The sequence below is a fragment of the Neoarius graeffei genome, chromosome 6, assembly GCF_027579695.1.
Source record: "Neoarius graeffei isolate fNeoGra1 chromosome 6, fNeoGra1.pri, whole genome shotgun sequence".
NCBI classification, from domain to species: domain Eukaryota; kingdom Metazoa; phylum Chordata; class Actinopteri; order Siluriformes; family Ariidae; genus Neoarius; species Neoarius graeffei.
The window spans coordinates 43,717,059-43,738,445 of NC_083574.1; the positions used below are offsets into that span (position 1 = coordinate 43,717,059).

At 40.5% G+C, this 21,387-nt stretch overlaps 1 protein-coding gene across 3 annotated transcripts in view; it reads left to right on the top strand.

Annotated features, from left to right (window-relative positions):
* Window positions 1-21,387, top strand: part of tspan9a (tetraspanin 9a) — a 536,473-nt gene that overhangs the window by 66,375 nt on the left and 448,711 nt on the right. For all 3 annotated transcript variants that reach the window (XM_060923692.1, XM_060923691.1, XM_060923693.1), the window contains exon 2: window positions 2,048-2,099. The gene's annotated coding sequence lies outside the window, so the exon portion shown is untranslated. The remainder of the gene's footprint in view (window positions 1-2,047; window positions 2,100-21,387) is intronic.

A 21,387-nucleotide genomic window follows, 5' to 3' on the forward strand; every position in this document is an offset into this window, starting at 1 on the left:
TGGAGTGGCAGCGGCTCTCAGAAGTAAAGATGGGAAGAGGATCACCAATCCCCCTAATTCTGCACCGACAAATAGTGGAGCAATATCAGAAAGGAGTTCGACAGTGTAAAATTGCAAAGAGTTTGAACATATCATCATCTACAGTGCATAATATCATCAAAAGATTCAGAGAATCTGGAAGAATCTCTGTGCGTAAGGGTCAAGGCCGGAAAACCATACTGGGCGCCCGTGATCTTCGGGCCCTTAGACAGCACTACATCACATACAGGCATGCTTCTGTATTGGAAATCACAAAATGGGCTCAGGAATATTTCCAGAGAACATTATCTGTGAACACAATTCACCATGCCATCCGCCGTTGCCAGCTAAAACTCTATAGTTCAAAGAAGAAGCCGTATCTAAACATGATCCAGAAGCGCAGACGTCTTCTCTGGGCCAAGGCTCATTTAAAATGGACTGTGGCAAAGTGGAAAACTGTTCTGTGGTCAGACGAAACAAAATGTGAAGTTCTTTATGGAAATCAGGGACGCCGTGTCATTCGGATTAAAGAGGAGAAGGACGACTCAAGTTGTTATCAGCGCTCAGTTCAGAAGCCTGCATCTCTGATGGTATGGGGTTGCATTAGTGCGTGTGGCATGGGCAGCTTACACATCTGGAAAGACACCATCAATGCTGAAAGGTCTATCCAGGTTCTAGAGCAACATATACTCCCATCCAGACGACGTCTCTTTCAGGGAAGACCTTGCATTTTCCAACATGACAATGCCAAACCACATACTGCATCAATTACAGCATCATGGCTGCGTAGAAGAAGGGTCCGGGTACTGAACTGGCCAGCCTGCAGTCCAGATCTTTCACCCATAGAAAACATTTGGCGCATCATAAAACGGAAGATATGACAAAAAAGACCTAAGACAGTTGAGCAACTAGAATCCTACATTCGACAAGAATGGGTTAACATTCCTATCCCTAAACTTGAGCAACTTGTCTCCTCAGTCCCCAGACGTTTACAGACTGTTGTAAAGAGAAAAGGGGATGTCTCACAGTGGTAAACATGGCCTTGTCCCAACTTTTTTGAGATGTGTTGTTGTCATGAAATTTAAAATCACCTAATTTTTCTCTTTAAATGATACATTTTCTCAGTTTAAACATTTGATATGTCATCTATGTTCTATTCTGAATAAAATATGGAATTTTTAAACTTCCACGTCATTGCATTCCGTTTTTATTTACAATTTGTACTTTGTCCCAACTTTTTTGGAATCGGGTTGTATATGGCTTTTTTATTTCTAAGATTAAAATAGATCGTCATTATAATTAGGCATGACCCTGCTTTCAGTCACGTCATATTTGTCACGTAGTTGAGTCACGCATGCAGAATAAACGGCTAGCAGTTTCTGAATGCTCTTTGTTGTTTTCTTGAATAACTTGGTGACTCTTGCTTGTCTTTTGTGCCTTGGCCATTTTTGATTCCGTTTTGATTTTCAATTAATCTTTTTTTGGCGTTTGTCATTTGTTTTGTGTTTGATTTTTGCAACGTTGAAAGCCAGTGCCTTGGAAAGAAATCCCATCGCCCACAGGCATTATGGGAAAATACTGCCCAACAAGGAACCAGTCAGAGCACACAATTTTACCAGAAGTAGCTCATGCTATATAATAATGAGAAATAAACCCCTTCAGGGTGATTTCAAGACCCTCATCACCCTGTTGGGGTTTATTTCGCAATAATGACTATACTGTACATCATCCCTTTCTTGTTATTCTTGTCAATTTTTTTGTTATATTCCATTCTTTTATTAACTGCCATTTGTATCATGTTTTTCAAGTCCTTGTACAGATAGTTGTGTAGGAATTGTTTTCCATGGAGATTATCATGTTGGAGGAATATTCTAACACGATATTGTGGTATGGACAGTCATTATACTCTTAAAATGAAAAGGAGACTAAGGTCAATACCTAAAATACATTTTTATTCATAAAAAGTTCACTTAATTAACATGTTTATTAAAACTCTATTTTTAAATGATTTCTCTTCGCTTTTTAACAGGACTGGCCATCACATCGACCAGATCATCACGTCTTCCTCCATTTTGAAACTGGTAAGAAACATTAAAACTGGTCAAGGGCATCTGAACTGACCTTTAGTTAATGGTTAATGGAGTGGTTTGATTTAATTTGGCCCACGGTTTTCAGTTCCCGTCATCAGTTTTTGTTTCATATATTCTTTGTAACATGATGAGTGTGTAGGTTACGGCACCCATCTGAACAAACATGTTTAGTTATCCAAGGGCACAAACTAATTTAGTTAAACTCTTCAATGTAACAATGATTCATTGTAAGATGTTAGGCAAAGTAAGTTGTCCTTGAAAAAGGCCACTTTCAGGCTTAATTTGCTAAGATTGTATCAGGGTCATTCTTTATAATGGTTATTTTCAGTCCTCCCACGTGTGAGTTGTGTTAATGGCGCACGGCCAGCAGGTTCCCCTGGAGTTAGCGAGTAAGGGAGCGTGGTTGGCTAGTTGACTTGCCAATGCTTGGCCAGTTTCTGTGACTCTGTGTCACTGGCAGCAAGAAACAACTGCCCTGCTTTTCAGCATTTAGCCCTCTCCTCAGGGAGCAAATTAGGTCCATGGTGCAAAAAGACCTACTCAGAAAATATTAAGGGATGTCTCAGAGGACTAGTAATTATCTGCTTATTAGGCCAACTGAAACAAGTGGAAACATGCACTGAAATCCTAAAGGTGTCATTTAGTCAAGGTTACTGAGCAGCCATTTGCACTAGCTGAATGTAAGTCAGGGTGTAAAGTCAGTCCTAAACCATATGTTGAGAGTTTAAAACTAACGACGTGCCAAAATTCAGTTGCACCACGAGTACATTGTGAGCAGTAATGCATAAAGGGATCAGAGCTCAAACTTTTGTCACGTGGAGTGATGCACAGTATTTCACCATAAACGGGAAATAATATATTTTAGATGGGAATGCAGGGAAGCAGTTATCGTTTCATCTTACTTAATCTATTTCCTTCAGGAAATGTCCAGTTGTCTGTCGAGTTGCTATTTTATTTAAAACTACAGAAAAGTAACTAACTCAAAATGAAATGCAATAAAGTGATTATGTAAATTATCCATCTCTCGTATTTACTGGGCAGTCGCTGGTTCAGTGCTTGAGCTTTCATTGCGACAAATTTAACAGCATTTTAATGAACCATAGCCATGAAAAATAACAAAGAGGCTGCAAAATTCATCTCCATTTGGACAAAAAATGCACATAAAATGTGATGCATTAACTTGCCGATAATCTCAGTTCGATCTATGAATATTTTGCATTGAGAAAAGAACCCTCTATGATAGTTGATATAGCTTGTTTGTTGGGGATAGGTGTGTATTTAACAGTTATTCCACGAAATCGAGTCGTACATGAGCTGATAGCTGATGAGGCGCATAGCACCGAGTTGGCTATAAGCCATGTACAACGAGATTGAGTGGAATAACTGTTTTATTCTATCCACATTCACTGGATCTCGAGAAACAGAGCATTTTTATGTTTATTATTTTTTTGCAAATTCGATAAATAAGAACTTTATATGCAACGTCTGACAAAATTATATCCGCTTGGAATGTAAACAAACCGGCGAAATGACAGGAGCAATTTGTGAAAAATGCAATAATAATAATTCTTGAAAAATAAAAAAGATACGTTCTTACAATCAAATACTTTTATTCCATATTTTGTTGCTTTTTTTTGTATTTTGGGGGTTTTCTTCTTCTTTAGGGTTTTTTGGTGGTTGGCAAACCAACTTAGGCCCTGTTTACATTATTTAGAATCAGCGGATTATCAGGTTAACGTTTTTAAAACGATTCGTGTACACACAAAATTTCTGTGCCCGCAACAAAACCGTTCCCCGTGCACACAGCAACGCCAATACATGGATACGCTAATCACATGACTAATTAGATGGCACGTCACATGATCCCAGTGCATATCGGGCATGCGCAAGTCACTCACCACTTGCAAGTGGAAGGATGGCAAGCCTAAAGACCATTTTTTCATGGACGGATGACGAGGTCCAATTGTTAGTAAACGTAACATTGGATTATAAAACAACAGTGTCGGCTCAGGGTGTGGACTGGGAAAGTGTCCAAACAAAATATGGGGACATACTGGGCCATTTTTTGGACGCGTCACATGACCAATGTGGCATGACCAACACCAGCGAATCAGGAAGGTGGATGTCACAGTGACGTTGTCCAATGACGACGTCAGCTAGAGCTCAGCACTGCGTTTCCGCGTTCCTCAATGTTTACACAGCACCGGATCAGATACGTACTGGGTTGAATACGTGGGCCCTGGCGGATTCAAATTGTTCTGCCTGTGGAGTCGTTTCCCGGCGTTTTAATGTGCATGGACAGTGCATCCGCAACGAAAACGATACGGATACGGTCTAATGTAAACACCACCTTAAAGGTGTCTTCCCGCCACCTACTGGGCTGGAGTACAGAACAGGCGATATGGGGGGGGGGATAACTATATGTTATATTTTTTAGTAATTTCTGTTTCTTTTAAATAATTGATAACACATTTTAGGGTTTGTTTTCAAGTAGAGTTTTTATTTTGTCCTCGGTTGGTTCAGCAACACGCTCCGCCATTTTGTTTTTCTCTACTCATGGTATAAGATAGCCTAGTAGTAGTGTAGCCAATCAGAGCGCGTGATTGCTCATATCCAGTGAATGTGAACAGAATAATTTAAGTTATAACTTAAGGTTATGTTGGGTCAGCCATTAAATATTTAGTAGTTTGTAAAATCAAATGTAGTTATAATTTACATGAAAAACAGAGCTTAAGTTCAAATGACTACCTTTAATAAAATAATCTTAAATCAAAACTAAATCCAGATTGTCTGAATTACTACCTGAATTACTGTGTAATCCTTTTGTATTAAGGCATTGTCTTGGATTTGTTCCAAGTCTCTACTAGCTGTGTGAAAATGAGGGCAGAAAAATAAAATATCCGAGGATTTGTACATACTCAGGTGACTTGGTTGGTTGTATGACTCACATTCATACACCCACATAAACCACTCGATCAGCTCAGAATAACTAAATGTAAAAGACTGCTGGCTAAATTAAGGTCCCTTGTCAGCAGCCCACTAACAGTTATACCTCCTCAGGGGTGTGCAATGAGCTGTGTTGGGTGTGCTGACTATACTCCACTGAGATCAGGCAGGCTGGCTTTGACCTCAGGCAGGTACTTTTCTCCAATCTTTAGCTCAGGGGCACAGCAACATCTGGCTTTCACCTTTGCTTAGTGAGGAGACACTGGCCCTGTGACATGACCTGAACCCAGAGTTTTATACCACTAGAGTACAAAGGAAAGGAAAGCATGCTCGTAATAAAATGGCTAAAGAGAGAGCAGATTTAGATCCAATACACTGTATACATTTTCCTTCAGGTTACTTTACAAACAGTAAGCACATTGTTATTGGAGAGAAAAAGGTTTTCAAGCATCTCTTATCAACTGCATTACTGGTAAAAAGATTAGAAGATTGAACAACGTCAAGTTGTGGCACATCACGTGCTTCCTTTTTAATAAAAATAAAACATGTCAAAGTCATCAGAAAACTCTTAAGCATCTTTAAATGTCCCATGTGGTGTTTATATCTTGATGATACTTCATGCACATGAGCATCTGAGACGTGGTATAGCCTAAATAATAAATAAATAATAAGTTTACTTATTCATCTGTCTCATTTCAGGTATTTTTTTCAGCACTATGTTAGCTAACACAGCGGACAGAAACACCCACCCAAGCTCAAGTGTTTATGGTGTTTCTTTGTGTATGTTCAGAGAGCGATAGTTATTAACTGGTCCACCAGGGAGAAGGAAGCGATGGTTTGATGCCCCATCCCCTGGTTTGGTTGCCCAGAAGTCTAATAGAGAAGGCTAAAAAGTGATAAATATTTAAATAATGTTGGTTGGCTTTTTTCGTGGTATATCAGATATATTCCATTCAGCTAGCATGATATTGAATGAGTCGAAGACGAGTAGCTGAATGGAATATATGATATACTACGAATAAAGCTAGCCAATATTATTATTATTATTATTATTATTATTATTATTATTATTATTATTATTATTTACACACACTTTCGATGGAACAATTATAGATTTTACAAAAAGTTAAGAACAGCTGGGGGTAACTTACCAATATTGAATGCTGATTCTGGTCGAATGTAATTCAGTGTTCTGTCAATCCAATGTACACAGACAAAGTCAAAGTTCTAACAATAAAAATGGTACAAGTCCAAAAAGCCTGAACAACAACCCAACTTATATACAAGCTATATCCAGGTAGACAGTTCAAGTTCAAAGTTACTTTTGGTCGTAGTTAATTGTTACATTGCAGTTGCTCAAAACAAAAGGGCTTTGCTGAGTGAAGTCCACGAGTGAAGTCCTCTTGTAAAAGTCACTTTTCCTCACCTCCAAGTAGAACTTTGACAATATTTCTGCTATTGCTCTCTCTTCCAGTTTTTCGATGTCCATTGTTATGTTTTTCTCTTGTAAATATGCGTGAAGAATATCCCAGGGAAGTTTTTGTAGCCTTTCGGGTGTTCAGCGCATCTTTAAATCTTCTGCTTTTAATGAAGCAAACCTCGCTGCCATTTTTGTGAACAAACTCAGTCACTCACTAGCATGGAAGTTTTACATCTCTGACGTGTCTCTTTTCCAGTTTTTCGATGTCCGTTGGTCTGTTTTTCTCTTGTAAATATGCGTAAAGAATATATAATGAAGTTTTGGTAGCCTTTCGGGTGTTCAACGTGTCTTTAGTTTCAGTTTATTTATTTATTTATTGCTTAATCCGAGCACTGAATTAACCCTGTCTTCTCTCTCTCCGGGCCAACAAAGAAATGATATGCGCATGCGCAGCAGAAAAGTTTTGTCATTGGATCTTCGCATGAGCTCTGAAATGTGACGTTGTGTTGTCTTGACAACATGCAATATTATAACAATATTGCATGCTCATTCTCCATTGAGGAGAGTGACGTAATACATGGAGGGTAAGCGATATGATAATATTGTATGCCATCAATAAGCCCACTAGAAGGGAATAGAATACATGGTTTTTATTCCATGGAAAAAGTGGCCCGTATGTATAATAATATAGGATAATATTGTATGGTGAATTAATTAGTAAAAAAAGTGCATTAAAAGCGATTAAGAGAATCAAAGGATTCTTATTGTGGATGACTGTGTAGCCATAGTCATTATCCTCTTTTGATACGAAGTAGGGTTTTCTTTCCTTCCATCCATCCATCCATCCATCCATCCATCCATCCATGGTTCAGTTGGGAAACTATGAATTTAAAAAAAAAAAAAAAAAAACCTAGTAACCCAGACACAAAATCTTCTTCCTGATGCCCAGGCTACTGATTTGAGTGTTTTGTATCTGGCGCTTCTAATAAGCACATAGCAGGTTTTATACCATTTTATTTATTGAGTATTTTATTTTATTGAAGCTTGGATTGTCACTGTGTATTGAACACAGCCCACTAGACTATGCCCATGTTATTTAATTATGTCATTTTAATAAGATAATATGACCAGTATTGATGCATGTGCTGGACATGCAGCAAATGGCCACCCCAGAAATCGATGCTTTATTGGATTTAGTCAGGTGATAGTACTACACCTGCCAAGCTTGTTGTCTCAGTGTTTTATGTCTATTATTACCTTTATGGCTTCTGGGAATGAGCAGAGTCATGAGTCCATAGCAAGGAACATATATTAGCACTTGGTATCCTTTTTACAGAGCTAGAAAGCTCCTCCTGTAACTCTGTTTTCTTGAGAGGAAGTACAGGAAAGTGTGTTTTTATTTGTCAGAAGAGGAATGTTTTCTTTTCAAATGCCAAAACCCAGTCTGACTGTGCAACCTTGTAGCGGTTTTATTAGCAGCGTGTAATGGAACAGAACTGAAGGTTTCCTGCCCTGTGGGTTTTTGAATTGTGTTCAAGAAACACTTTGTTCAAATAATCTAATTTTCAAGTTGAATTACTTGCATATATTGTAAATTTTGCTCTAAATAGTGCCACTTATTTTTCTTACACCAGGCCCCTTCCTCAAATATATAATTATTTTCTTAAACTGAGGTACACATATATGCTTGTATAGAACAAGAAGATACTTGTGTGAGGGTTTCAGATATGGTGTGATATTTGAAGAAGAAGAAGCCTTTATTTGTCACATGTATACTACCGTTCAAAAGTTTGGGGTCACCCAGACAATTTTGTGTTTTCCATGAAAAGTCACACTTTTATTTACCACCATAAGTTGTAGCACTGTTATTGGAGATCCTTTAATCTCATTGTACATGTGTATAGTGACAAAGGCATTCTATTCTGTTCTAAAATGAATAGAAAATATAGTCAAGACATTTTTCTGGCCATTTTGAGCCTTTAATCGACCCCACAAATGTGATGCTCCAGAAACTCAATCTGCTCAAAGGAAGGTCAGTTTTATAGCTTCTCTAAAGAGCGCAACTGTTTTCAGCTGTGCTAACATGATTGTACAAGGGTTTTCTAATCATCCATTAGCCTTCTGAGGCAATGAGCAAACACATTGTACCATTAGAACACTGGAGTGAGAGTTGCTGGAAATGGGCCTCTATACACCTATGGAGATATTGCACCAAAAACCAGACATTTGCAGCTAGAATAGTCATTTACCACATTAGCAATGTATAGAGTGCATTTCTGATTAGTTTAACGTGATCTTCATTGAAAAGAACAGTGCTTTTCTTTCAAAGATAAGGACATTTCAAAGTGACCCCAAACTTTTGAACGGTAGTGTACACTTAAGCACCGACTTAAGCACACAGTGAAATTCCTTCTCTGAATTTAACCCATTTGAAGCAGTGAACACACACATGCGCACACAAGTGAGCAATGAGCACACACACATACCCAGAGCAGTGGGCAGCTATGCTACGGCACCCAGGGAGCAGTTGGGGGTTAGGTGACTTGCTCCAGGGCACTTCAGCCCAACGTCAGGCCATGGCTGCCCCATGTTAACCTAACCACATGTCTTTGGACTGTGGGGGAATCCGGAGCATCCGGAGGAAACCCACGCAGACACGGGGAGAACATGCAAACTCTACACAGAAAGGCCCCCGTCGGCCACTGGGCTTGAACCCAGAACCTTCTTGCTGTGAGGTGACAGTGCTAACCACTACACCACCGTGCCGCTCTGTGCTTGCATCTGTGAGTAGTGCTATTCTCTTCAGGTTATGCCTGATGAGGGTGTAAATTAGCTCTGCTCTCTGATGGTTTTTAAATGGCTGAAAAAGGCTTTTTTTTTCGTCAATGAAAGAAAGAAATGAAGCATAAATATACCATAACCATAAGTAAGTCACGGGGGTTTTTTTTTAATTAAAAAAAAAGGTTCGTAATCATGTAATGTCATCATTTCCTTTCCATCAAAATCCTTTCGCCACCCATTTTGCATTGTGTTATAGAAAAATATGGAGTTCAGTTTTGATATGACCAAATATAAGATCACTGAATCAGTGAAAGGATTTGAGGACGCAATGAAATTATTTTCTTATAGTCTAGTTCAAGGAAGGCATTGTACTCTACTTCAGGTTTTTTTTTTTTCTCCTTTGATTGTACTGTATGTGTTTAGTATGATTTTTTTTCCTACTTTTGGTTTCATGATGAATTTCTTAGTTTTGCTTTTTCTGTCAAGCATAGCTTAATTACATTAAGAAACAGGGCTTAACCTTTGGCCTTTGTATGTATTTCCCATTTAAAAAAAAAAAATGGTTTGCATTAGTGTCATTTATTTAGTCTGCCATGTGTTTTCATTGTATAAGCTTTCACTGAGGGGGTGTACTGTTGTGATGGATATTTTCTTTTCGCTTAGTTCTCAAAGCTATAATCGTTCAACCGACCCATTAAATAATAACATTTCACTATAACGTAACTGTCGAATGTAGTGTCTTGTATTATTGAGGTTTACTTCTGCTTCTGGCTCAGGAATCTTTAACCTGAGCTATGAGGAGCCCAGGCACTACAAAGTCTAGTGATTTCCCACTTAAGATTGAGCTCATTAGTTAATTATCTGACCTGTCATTAGTGTGAATGTCGTGTGTTAGAGAAGGGAAAACACACAGCTGCTGTGCTTTGACTGTGAACCAGTGATAATTTCATTACACATTAATTAACACCTGCCCTCTTCATAACATCGCCTCTTCTACGGTACGTCTCAATGCAGGTTTTTTGTTGTTGTTTGTTTGTGTGTGTGTGTGTGAACTGCACTGCACAGGATCAGTTACATCATGACAAAATCCCAACTTGGCATGTCTGGTGCATAAGAAAGATTTATTATGTTTTACCAAAGAACTCCCTGTCGCCTTGTGCCAGTTTCATGGTCTGTCTCAATAAAGCCAAGTTCAAACCTCATTCCAGTGATCTTTCCTTTGATTCCACAGTCTTTGTCATTGGACACGTGTTGGCCAGCAGTTGCATGTCCCATGCCTCCGAATCTCAGTTTTTAATCTGGCTGTTCAGTTGAGAGTTGAGGGCAAAATCACGTGCTATGTTCAAAAGAACTGATTACACATGCATGATCATTTCAAGGAAGGAAGGGAAGCTTGAAAATAAGGCAGGTCTTATTATAACGAATCGGTTCAGAGTGAGTTCATGTAGAGTTGTTCCCTCAATAGTCTCTCTTTTTGCACTTCTTGAAGATTAAAAAAAGCATCTGGTCATGTTACCAACCGCAAAGTTCTACGTCCTGAAGACTTTTTTGCATGTTGAGAAACTTAAAGGAACAGCTTTACCTCTGACACTGATACTGGAGTCTGAAGAAGCTTCACCACTGCAATGATTTATATTTTTTTTCCTGGGCAGTTACAGAAAATTAACCCTTTGATGCAAAACGTATGCACACCCCTTCTAATGCACAACATGGGTCACAAATGACCCGCATTCATTTTCCAGGTTATTTCATGCTGACTGAGTTTTTCTTTGCTCTATCTTTTGAAATCAATTTATTTTATGATTGAATATTCCAAGTATTCTTTAAATATCTTGTTTTTAATTACCACAAATCATTAATTTAATTGGGTGGCACAGTGGTGTAGTGGTTAGCGCTGTCGCCTCACAACAAGAAGGTCCGGGTTCGAGCCCCGTGGCCGGCGAGGGCCTTTCTGTGTGGAGTTTGCATGTTCTCCCCGTGTCCGTGTGGGTTTCCTCCGGGTGCTCCGGTTTCCCCCACAGCCCAAAGACATGCAGGTTAGGTTAACTGGTGACTCTAAATTGACCGTAGGTGTGAATGTGAGTGTGAATGGTTGTCTGTGTCTATGTGTCAGCCCTGTGATGACCTGGCGACTTGTCCAGGGTGTACCCCGCCTTTCGCCCGTAGTCAGCTGGGATAGGCTCCAGCTTGCCTGCGACCCTGTAGAAGGATAAAGCGGCTACAGATAATGAGATGAGATGAGATATTACTACACATGGGCCATCCAAGTGTGATTTTAAAATTAAATGTCTTAATACTATAATAATAATTTGTTTCAAGTAATTACTTTAGCAGTGAATGGGGCCAGTTATTTATTTATTAACTATGTAGTTAGCTAAGCCAACTACAATAAAATTAGCTAACTAAAGTAGAATATGTCAACAGCTCGGTAGCTAATAGTAATTACTTGTAACTTTCTGACAAGTAATCTACTCACTCTCAAGGTAACCTAAACATAATCTATTTTTTTCTAAGGTAATGTTAGAACAATTGAAAAACATTACTTCCATGTATTAGATGGGCAAAGGGTGCTGTGCTGAGCTGTGAAATGTCTGACACAAGCACAATTCACAGTTCCCACCAAACGCTGGAGTAAATGCATGCGGGTCGGTTCTGACCCATGTGTGTAAACTTGATGTAGAATTACAAAAGCTGTGCTTGTTCATAACTTAAGAAAGGAAAAATAAAAATGATGATTTGTGCTAAACAAAAACAAGATATTTACTGCATATTTGGAAAATTAAATGACAAAATTAATTTATTTCAAAAGTATATCATAGAAACACTCAGCCATACATGAAATAACCTGGAAAATGAATGCAGGTCGTTTTTGACCCATGTTGTGCATTAGAAGGGTAGTGATACAAAAAGGGTTTTTATTCAAAAAGTAAGAAAGGAAAAAATAAAATAAGGATGTATGATGATCAAAAACAAGTTAATTGAGGAATACCTTGAATACTGAATGATGGAATTAATTTATTGCAAAGATATAGAAGATAAAAACTCAGCCGGGTCACTTTTGACCGATGTTTTACATCAAAGGGTTAATCAGGATCGTTTGACCAGTGAGGTTTTAGAATTCAACATCACTGTGATATTTTTTTTTTATTATTTCTTGTTTCAGCTTTGGGAGAGTTTCATACATTGATGAACTCATGACTCCAGCAGAAAGTTCACAGATCTGAATGAGAAATACGGAACATGTCTTGGTTTGATTAGGCGTGTGTGTGTGTGTGTGTGTGTGTGTGTGTGTGTGTGTGTGTGTGTGACTGCTTCTCAGATCTCAGTTGAAGGCTCTCTCTGCCCCCTCACTGACTCCTACATGGAAGAATGCTAGACTGTGAAAGGAAAGTTGATTAGATCCAAAATAGGATTAGCGAAGACTACATTTGCCACACTTGGTCTTGCTTGACCCGCTGCATGTGCTCCTTCTATTCCTGTCTCTCCGAGATGACCATTCACTGACCTTTATTCTTAATATAGTGCTGTTGTCCCATCACTGTGATTCCCACTAGAACATATGTTTCTGATCTGGCAAACCAAAAACCTTCCCCAGTCTAATGGCTCTGTGTAGTAGCGTATACACTCTACGCTTTAATCCACTGTAAAGACTAAAAGCATATGGCAGAGGGGTTCAGGTGGATCATAGTGGCCAGAGGAGGTGGACTCTTCTTATGTCCACTGCTTTATACAGCTGTCTTCTATTCACATCATTCACGATTGATAATGCACTGTGGATCGTGTGATTGGCTCCATCTAGTGGCTATAGATGATACAACTATTTTAATATTCTTCCTCAGTGCTTGACAGAGATGGATGGGCAAACAAATGGGTAGATAGGTTGGTAGACAGGTATATAAAGAGATGGATGGACAGACAGGCAGATAGACAGACTGAATGATTGCTTGGTTGACAGACAAACAGATGGACAGACAAGATATACACAGATAAATACGCATACAACAAATAGACAAGCAGGCAGGCAGAAGGATATAGTGTGTGCAGTGCAGTGCCTTGCAAAAGTATTCATCCCCCTTGGTGTTTGTCCTGTTTTGTTGCAGTACAAGCTGTAATTAAAATGGATTTTTGGAGGGTTAACTTAGCGCCATTTGATTTACACAACATGCCTACAACTTTAAAGGTGCACATTTTTTTTTTTTATTGTGACACAAACAATAATTTAAAAAAACAGAAATCTGGAGTGTGCATAAGTATTCAAACTCTCCCCCCCCCCCCCCCCCCCCAAAAAAAAAAAAAAAAAAAACCCTCAATACTTTGTAGAGCCGCCTTTTGCTGCAATTACAGCTGCAAGTCTCTTGGGGTATGTCTCTATTAGCTTAGCACATCTAGCCACTAGGATTTTTGCCCATTCCTCAAGGTAAAACTGCTCCAACTCCTTCAAGTTAGATGGGTTGTGTTGGTGTACAGCAATCTTCAAGTGATGCCACAGATTCTCAATTGGATTGAGGTCTGGGCTTTGACAAGGCCATTCCAAGACATTTAAATGTTTCCTTTTAAACCACTCCAGTGTAGCTTTAGCAGTATGTTTAGGGTCATTGTCCTGCTGGACCATGAACCTTCATCCCAGTCTCAAACCTCTGGCTGACTCAAACAGGTTTTCCTCCAGAATTGCCCTGTATTTAGTGCCATCCATCTTTCCTTCAGTCCTGACCAGCTTTCCTGTCCCTGCAGATGAAAAACATCCCCACAGCATGATGCTGCCACCACCATGCTTCACTGTAGGGTGTTGTGTTTGTGCCGCACATGGCATTTCCCATGATGGCCAAAAAGTAAAATTTTTGTCTCATTTGACCAGAGAATCTTCTTCCATGTGTTTGGGGAGTCTGCCACATGCTGTTGGGCAAACTCTAAATGTGATATTTTTTTTTTTTTAAGCAATGACTTTCTGGCAACTCTTCCATAAAGCCCCACTCTGTGGAGTGTACGGCTTAAATTGGTCCTATGGACAGATACTCTCATCTCCACTTTGGATCTTTGCAGCTTCCTCAGCGTTATCGTTGGTGTCTTTGTTGCATCTCTGATTAATGCCCTCCTTGCCCGGTCTGTGAGTTTTGGTGGGTGGCCTTCTCTTGTCAGGTTTGTAGTGGTGCCATATTCTTTCCATTTTGCTATAATGGATTTAATGGCACTCCCTGGGATATTCAAAGTTTGGGGTATTTTTTTTTTAACCCAACCCTGATCTATACTTCTCCACAACTTGGTCTCTGACCTGTTTGGAGGCTCCTTGGTTTTCATGTTGCTTGCTTAGTCGTGTTGCAGAGTCAGGGTCCTTCCAGAACAGGTTGATTTATACAGACATCATGTGACAGATCATGTGACACTTTGATTGCACACAGGTGGATCGTAATCAACTAATTATGTGACTTATGGAGTGAATTGGTTGGACCAGCTCTTATTTAGGGGTTTCATATGAAAGGGGGTGAATACTTATGCACACTCCAGATTTCGGGGGTTTTTTTTTTCATTTTAATTATTGTGTGTGTCACAATAAAAAAAAAGTGCATCTTTAAAGTGGTAGGCATGGTAAATCAAATGGTGCTAACCCTCCAAAATCCATTTTAATTCCAGCCTCTAATGCAACAAAACAGGACAAACACCAAGGGGGATGAATACTTTTGCAAGGCAGTGTGTGTGTGTATGTGTGTGTGTGTGTGTGTGTATATATATATATATATATATATATATATATATATATATATATATATATATATATATATATATATATATTTTTTTTTTTTATGAAGTCCACTGCAAAGCCTAGGCAGTTCCATATTGATCAGTTTTCTTAAATGCGCAGTTCTCAGATTCTCAGGGTTTAAATCAGCGAAAAGAAGAAACTTTCTCTTCTACTCACTGTTATGCGCTTTGTGCTTATAATAAGCCTTGCAAAAGGCATCTTTAAAATAGCAGTTATGAATTTTTTTTGAGTGTGCAAGCTCATAATTTCATTTCACTCTTATCAATATAACTACTGTCTCACATATATATCAATATAGCTTCAAAATCAATATAACTTACTGTCTGGATGTTCCAATAAGTGCATAAACAAGCTCCAGTTCGTTCAAAATGCAGCAGCAAGAGTCCTTACTAGAACTAGAAAATATGACCACATCACCCCTGTCTTATCCACACTACACTGGCTCCCAATCAAATTTCGTATTGATTATAAAATACTACTATTGACTTTTAAAGCACTGAATGGTCTCGCACCACAGTACCTGAGTGAACTTCTGCTCCTCTATGACCCGCCACGCCTACTTAGATCAAAAGGTGCAGGCTATCTGCTGGTACCTCGTATAGTGAAGGCTACATCAGGGGGCGGAGCCTTTTCTTACAAAGCCCCACAGTTATGGAACAGCCTTCCAAGTAGTGTTCGGGAATCAGACACAGTCTCAGCGTTTAAGTCTTGGCTGAAAACATATCCGTTTAGTCAAGCCTTTTGTTAATGGTGTTTATGAGGTAAAGGTGTAGATCTGGAGGGTCCTCAGACAGAGTGTTTTGGTAAACTGGGATGTATGGATGCTGTCAGTCCCCCACTCGCTTGCTCACTCGAGTTTGTTGACGGTGTAGTGGCTGCTGCTTTATGTCCCGGGGCTCCCTCATGCCTGTGTTACCTTCTGGCTCAACCCTTTTAGTTATGCTGTCATAGTTAGTTTTGCCGGAGTCCCTGCTTGTACTCAGTGCAATATGTATACTGTTCCTACTTATTCAGGTGACATTGCGTAATACCTAACAACCTGTGTCGTCCCCCCGATCCATCTCTGATCCATCCTGATGCCCTGTGTCTGGTTGGAGTCTTGAACATCACACCTGGAGGACACTCTGGATACTTACAGTAATGCTCTTATGGCTGAGGACTACAGTTGACTTGCTAACTTTAGGACTGCAGTTGTCATGAACAGTTTTGCACTCAAGTTTCCATCAATGAAGAGTTTATAACATCAGCGAAACTGACTAAAACTGTTAATGTTATAATCATGTTGTCTGTTGTTGCCCAAATGAGGATGGGTTCCCTTTTGAGTCTGGTTCCTCCTGAGGTTTCTTCCTCATGTCGTCTGAGGGAGTTTTTCCCTTGCCACTGTCGCCACAGGCGTGCTCATTGGGGATAGATTAGGGATAAAATTAGCTCATGTTTTAAGTCGTTCAAATTCTGTAAAGCTGCTTTGCGACAATGTCATCTCATTATCTCTAGCCGCTTTATTCTGTCCTACAGGGTCGCAGGCAAGCTGGAGCCTATCCCAGCTGACTACGGGCGAAAGGCGGGGTACACCCTGGACAAGTCGCCAGGTCATCAGAGGGCTGACACATAGACACAGACAACCATTCACACTCACATTCACACCTACGGTCAATTTAGAGTCACCAGTTAACCTAACCTGCATGTCTTTGGACTGTGGGGGAAACCGGAGCACTCGGAGGAAACCCACGTGGACACGAGGAGAACATGCAAACTCTGCACAGAAAGGCCCTCGCTGGCCACGGGGCTCGAACCCGGACCTTCTTGCTGTGAGGCGACAGCGCTAACCACTACACCACCGTGCCGCCCGACTTAACATGTATCCAGTAAAAAAAAAAAAAATTATATAGCGGGTCTTGCTTGTGCAGTGTGCAGCAAAATCAATCCTGAAAATATTTGTCAGTATCCGTGCTGTAACTGTACACTGCAGTCTGGGACATTGGAAAACCCAGTGGCATTCCATTTGGTATCTGTGGAGAGGCACATGTTATCCCTGGGTCATTTATTCATGTGAGTCATAAGACTCTTCTGGCTGAGTCTGAATCAATAATACCGCACTGACATCTTTCTCACCCTTAGTGTTTAGTTTTAAATACAGCCACTAGGGGGCAGAAAAGGTCTTAGTACTGTTCAGTGTAGCTTGTGTTGTCAAATACATTGCAGGCTACAATTAATCTGACCGTCCCACTTGAATAGATTCAGGGCTTGTATTTACCAGTTAACAAGTATCATTTGAAAGTTGAAAATCTCATTTTAATTTAGGACATCAGCAATTGCAGCAGAGAAGAAAAGATACTGCTTTACCCCCCCCCGGCATGTTAAAAAGTGCACCGTCCGGCAAAAAAGCGAGAGACCAGCTGAAGCCTGTCTTGGTTTGAGTGTTGATTTTTTTAACAGAATGATGAACTGTCATCCAGTACCTCATTAGTTACAGTATTTCTGCTTTCAGCATCCTTGCTGTCTATGATCAGGCCTTTGGGTATTGGCCAGGGTGTGAGAATTGTGCCCTGTGTGTATGCATGTTTGTTCATTAAAGTGGGTGAGGGTGTGAGTGTATGGCAAGTAACAGAATCCCAACGTGATGTGCTGCCACACTTTAACAAGGTAAATATAGCTACAGCAGACAGGACACGAGGCCCACTTGATCAGAGAGAAAGATATTCAACCCTAATATTAATCGCCTCTCTATACTGCCACACATAGCCCAAATGGCAGGATGTATCACATTGCAAATGGCTCAGAAGATAATAGGAAGCTCTCTGGGTTGGATATGTAGCATCTGTCGCCTCTGCTGCCTCTGCTAAAATTGTATTTCAGGCGTGATTTTCCATCCCACTCGGAATTCTACAGAAAGCATGTACTGGTGCATCGCCTTGGTCACACCTGTACTGCACTAATTAGCTCCGAGCGGTGCAGATCCTAGAGTAGTATTATTTTTGCTCCTAAGTCGGAGTGAGAATTGAGGTCACACGGCATCAGTGCATCAGTCTAGCCAGTAGGTCAAGGCTTATGAGCGCACGCTTGCTGGACGGATTGATTGGCGAGCTTTAAACCAAAACTATGTTGATGATGGCGGTGTAAGTCTATTATTATCAGGCCTGGCAGAATTACCATGCCTTTTATGGCCCCATTAAATGTGTTGAGTCTTACAGTCATACATCAAGGTGACACAAGTGAAGGATCATACTTTCCACATACTGTAGCTTGAAGATAGCTCGGCTCACTGTCTGCGTGTAGATTTGCTTATCTTTTAGAGCAATAATGACTGGAAGTTACGAGAGTTATAAAACAAGCTCATATATTAATACCAAAGCCAGCTGTCATCCTGTCTCATTTCCAGAGATGTTAAAGCATATTTACCGCCCTATTAAGTAAGAATCGGTAAACAGCAGCATCTGTGTTCTCTTTCGTCATCACATAAAGATTCAAATACTCTGATTGCTTTTATTCTCTCAAATCAAGGCAATGCAATAGTCTGACTGTGTGCGAACACATTGCTTGTTCTTTAAGGAGTGTGAGCTTCATTTGTTCTCATGTGGAGCATTAATTTACAGAAATGGCTTGTGTTGATATAGAAAAGTTTAGATGATGTTTCTCAGTACGTCCACATGTTCGCGTAACTGCCACATTATCAGAGTCTCACTTATAAGCCAGTGAGGGTCTATAGAGAGCTATTGAGGTTTTTCACTCACGTGACCAAGTCATGTGATGCTGCCATTTTGGACGTCACGGCTCGAATCAGTTTGAATGCGAGGAAGGCGACAAACGAAAAACATAAAAGAAAAAGGAGCGAGATGCAGAAAACACCTTCACTATCCAGCGACGTAGGGCATTTACAGGGCGAGCAGAGGGAGAGGTATTTGCAAAAATTGAGGTTAGCAGGCTTAGAGAACGACGTTTACCTGCTTCCACCAGGATTGTTCGCTGACGTACGGAAGTACACGAAGCCCTCGTCTTTACCTGACTTCGGCCCACATGATCTGTATACCTATGTCGTTAAAAACCCATCGCCATACACAGGTATTGATCTGAAAGCGTATAAGAGTTTGGATGCCTACAAATATTTTGTGTCAGGCTGGGTAACATGCCTACATCAGCGGGTCGTCCCTGGAGCCGGTGGTCGCCATCTTATTACAGCTAAGGTTTGTTCACATTTTCATTTACTTTCGGTCCTCAGGATAAACAAAATGTTATTAAATGTCATTGAAATAACTTCTTAGTCTGTTGAGACATGGCCCGTTATAAATTTGCTGTTACCAGTAAATGACCAAGAACTGTATTATTAGGGTCGGTGTCTGTGTTGTAGCAGTGCACTAGCAGCTAGCTGTTAGCACTAGCTAATGTCAACAACATCATAGCTGGTATGTTATTGTAGCAATGTTTACGTTCAGTCGTTTGGATGACTGTTAAAACCTTTCAGTCTCAAGTTTTTCCTTTACTGTATTTACTAGTTTATTGTAATGATCCGGCAGCTATTTACACTGGATCCAGTGTAAATAGCTGCCGGAGCGTGCTCCGGCTTGCTCCCCCTCAAATTAAGCAGCGCGCTCCGGCTTGCTCCCGGAGCACTCCGGGAGCAAGCCGGAGCGCGCTGCTTAATTTGAGGGGGAGCAAGCCGGAGCGCGCTCCGGAACCTCGGCCGGAGCACTCCGGGAGCAAGCCGGAGCGCGCTGCTTAATTTGAGGGGGAGCAAGCCGGAGCACGCTCCGGCAGCTATTTACACTGGATCCGGTGTAAATAGCTGCCGGATCATAATTACAGTAAACTAGTAAATACAGTAAAGGAAAAACTTGAGACTGAAAGGTTTTAACAGTCATCCAAATGACTGAACGTAAACATTGCTACAGTAACATACCAGCTATGATGTTGTTGACATTAGCTAGCTTGACCTTAAAAATGGCGGACACCGGGGCGTCACGTGACCCTGTGACGTCAGGTGAAAAACCTCAATAGCTCTACCCTGATCAAATCTGTGAACTGAGCATATATATATATATATGTGTATATATGTATATGTATGTATGTGTGTGGGCGGCACGGTGGTGTAGTGGTTAGCGCTGTCGCCTCACAGCAAGAAGGTCCTGGGTTCGAGCCCCGGGGCCGGCGAGGGCCTTTCTGTGTGGAGTTTGCATGTTCTCCCCGTGTCTGCGTGGGTTTCCCCCGGGTGCTCCGGTTTCCCCCACAGTCCAAAGACATGCAGGTTAGGTTAACTGGTGACTCTAAATTGACCGTAGGTGTGAATGTGAGTGTGAATGGTTGTCTGTGTCTATGTGTCAGCCCTGTGATGACCTGGCGACTTGTCCAGGGTGTACCCCGCCTTTCGCCCGTAGTCAGCTGGGATAGGCTCCAGCTCGCCTGCGACCCTGTAGAAGGATAAAAGCGGCTAGAGATAATGAGATGAGATGTATGTGTGTGTGTGTGTGTGTGTGTGTGTGTGTGTGGTTCTGAGCGGAGTAAAACCAAACCACAGTAGAAATTGGCTGGAAAGTTGCAACATTTGTTCGGAAGAAGTTTGAATACCATACCATGTTGGAAACACGTGCAACGCAATGAGACATAAGCTAATTAAAATGTAAAATGGGATAGAAATGACCAAAAAACAAAACCTGGCAATCTCAAACAAGTGTCATACTGCTATTGATAGTTTTATATCTACTAACAGTTATAATAATATAATAATCTAACAAGTGTTGCCAGGCAAAACAAACCTCGCCCGGTAGCACTTATGATGAATATGAAGGAAGATATTACGAAAAAAAGATTTTGACCTTTTTGGTGACCTTGACCTTGATTTTGACCTTGTGCATGAACATACTTGGCCAATAAACATGGTTCTGATTCTGTCGTCCCCTGCGGCAGCGTGTGTATGTCAGCCTCGGTTTGAAGGTTTCAGTTTCGAAAACTGTAAGAGCTAAGAGTAGGATAATATAAAGTACAGACAGTGGAAGCTCAGTGGAATGCACTTTCCCTCTGTAATAGGCATAAACATGTCTGAAAGCGATTTCTTTAGTCTAGTCCATTTATTCATAATTTATGTTTATAGTAATAAATCAACAGAGCGGAGAAGTTTTTACCTATGGGGTTTAAAAGTGGGCGTGGCCAAAACGCCTTCCTTTGCGAATGTAAACGAGCCAAGAAACCATCCAATGACAGCAATGTATGCAAATGAAGCAGGCAATGATCCAGTCAGCGTGTCTGGGTGGAGTCTTTCCGAGGCCGCACTCCTGCAGTCTGAGCTCAGAGGGTTGTTTTTTTTTTAATATTTCTTTATTTCTTTATTTATTTACATTTTTGATCACCATGACCTTGACTTTGGGGTGGCATGGTGGTATAGT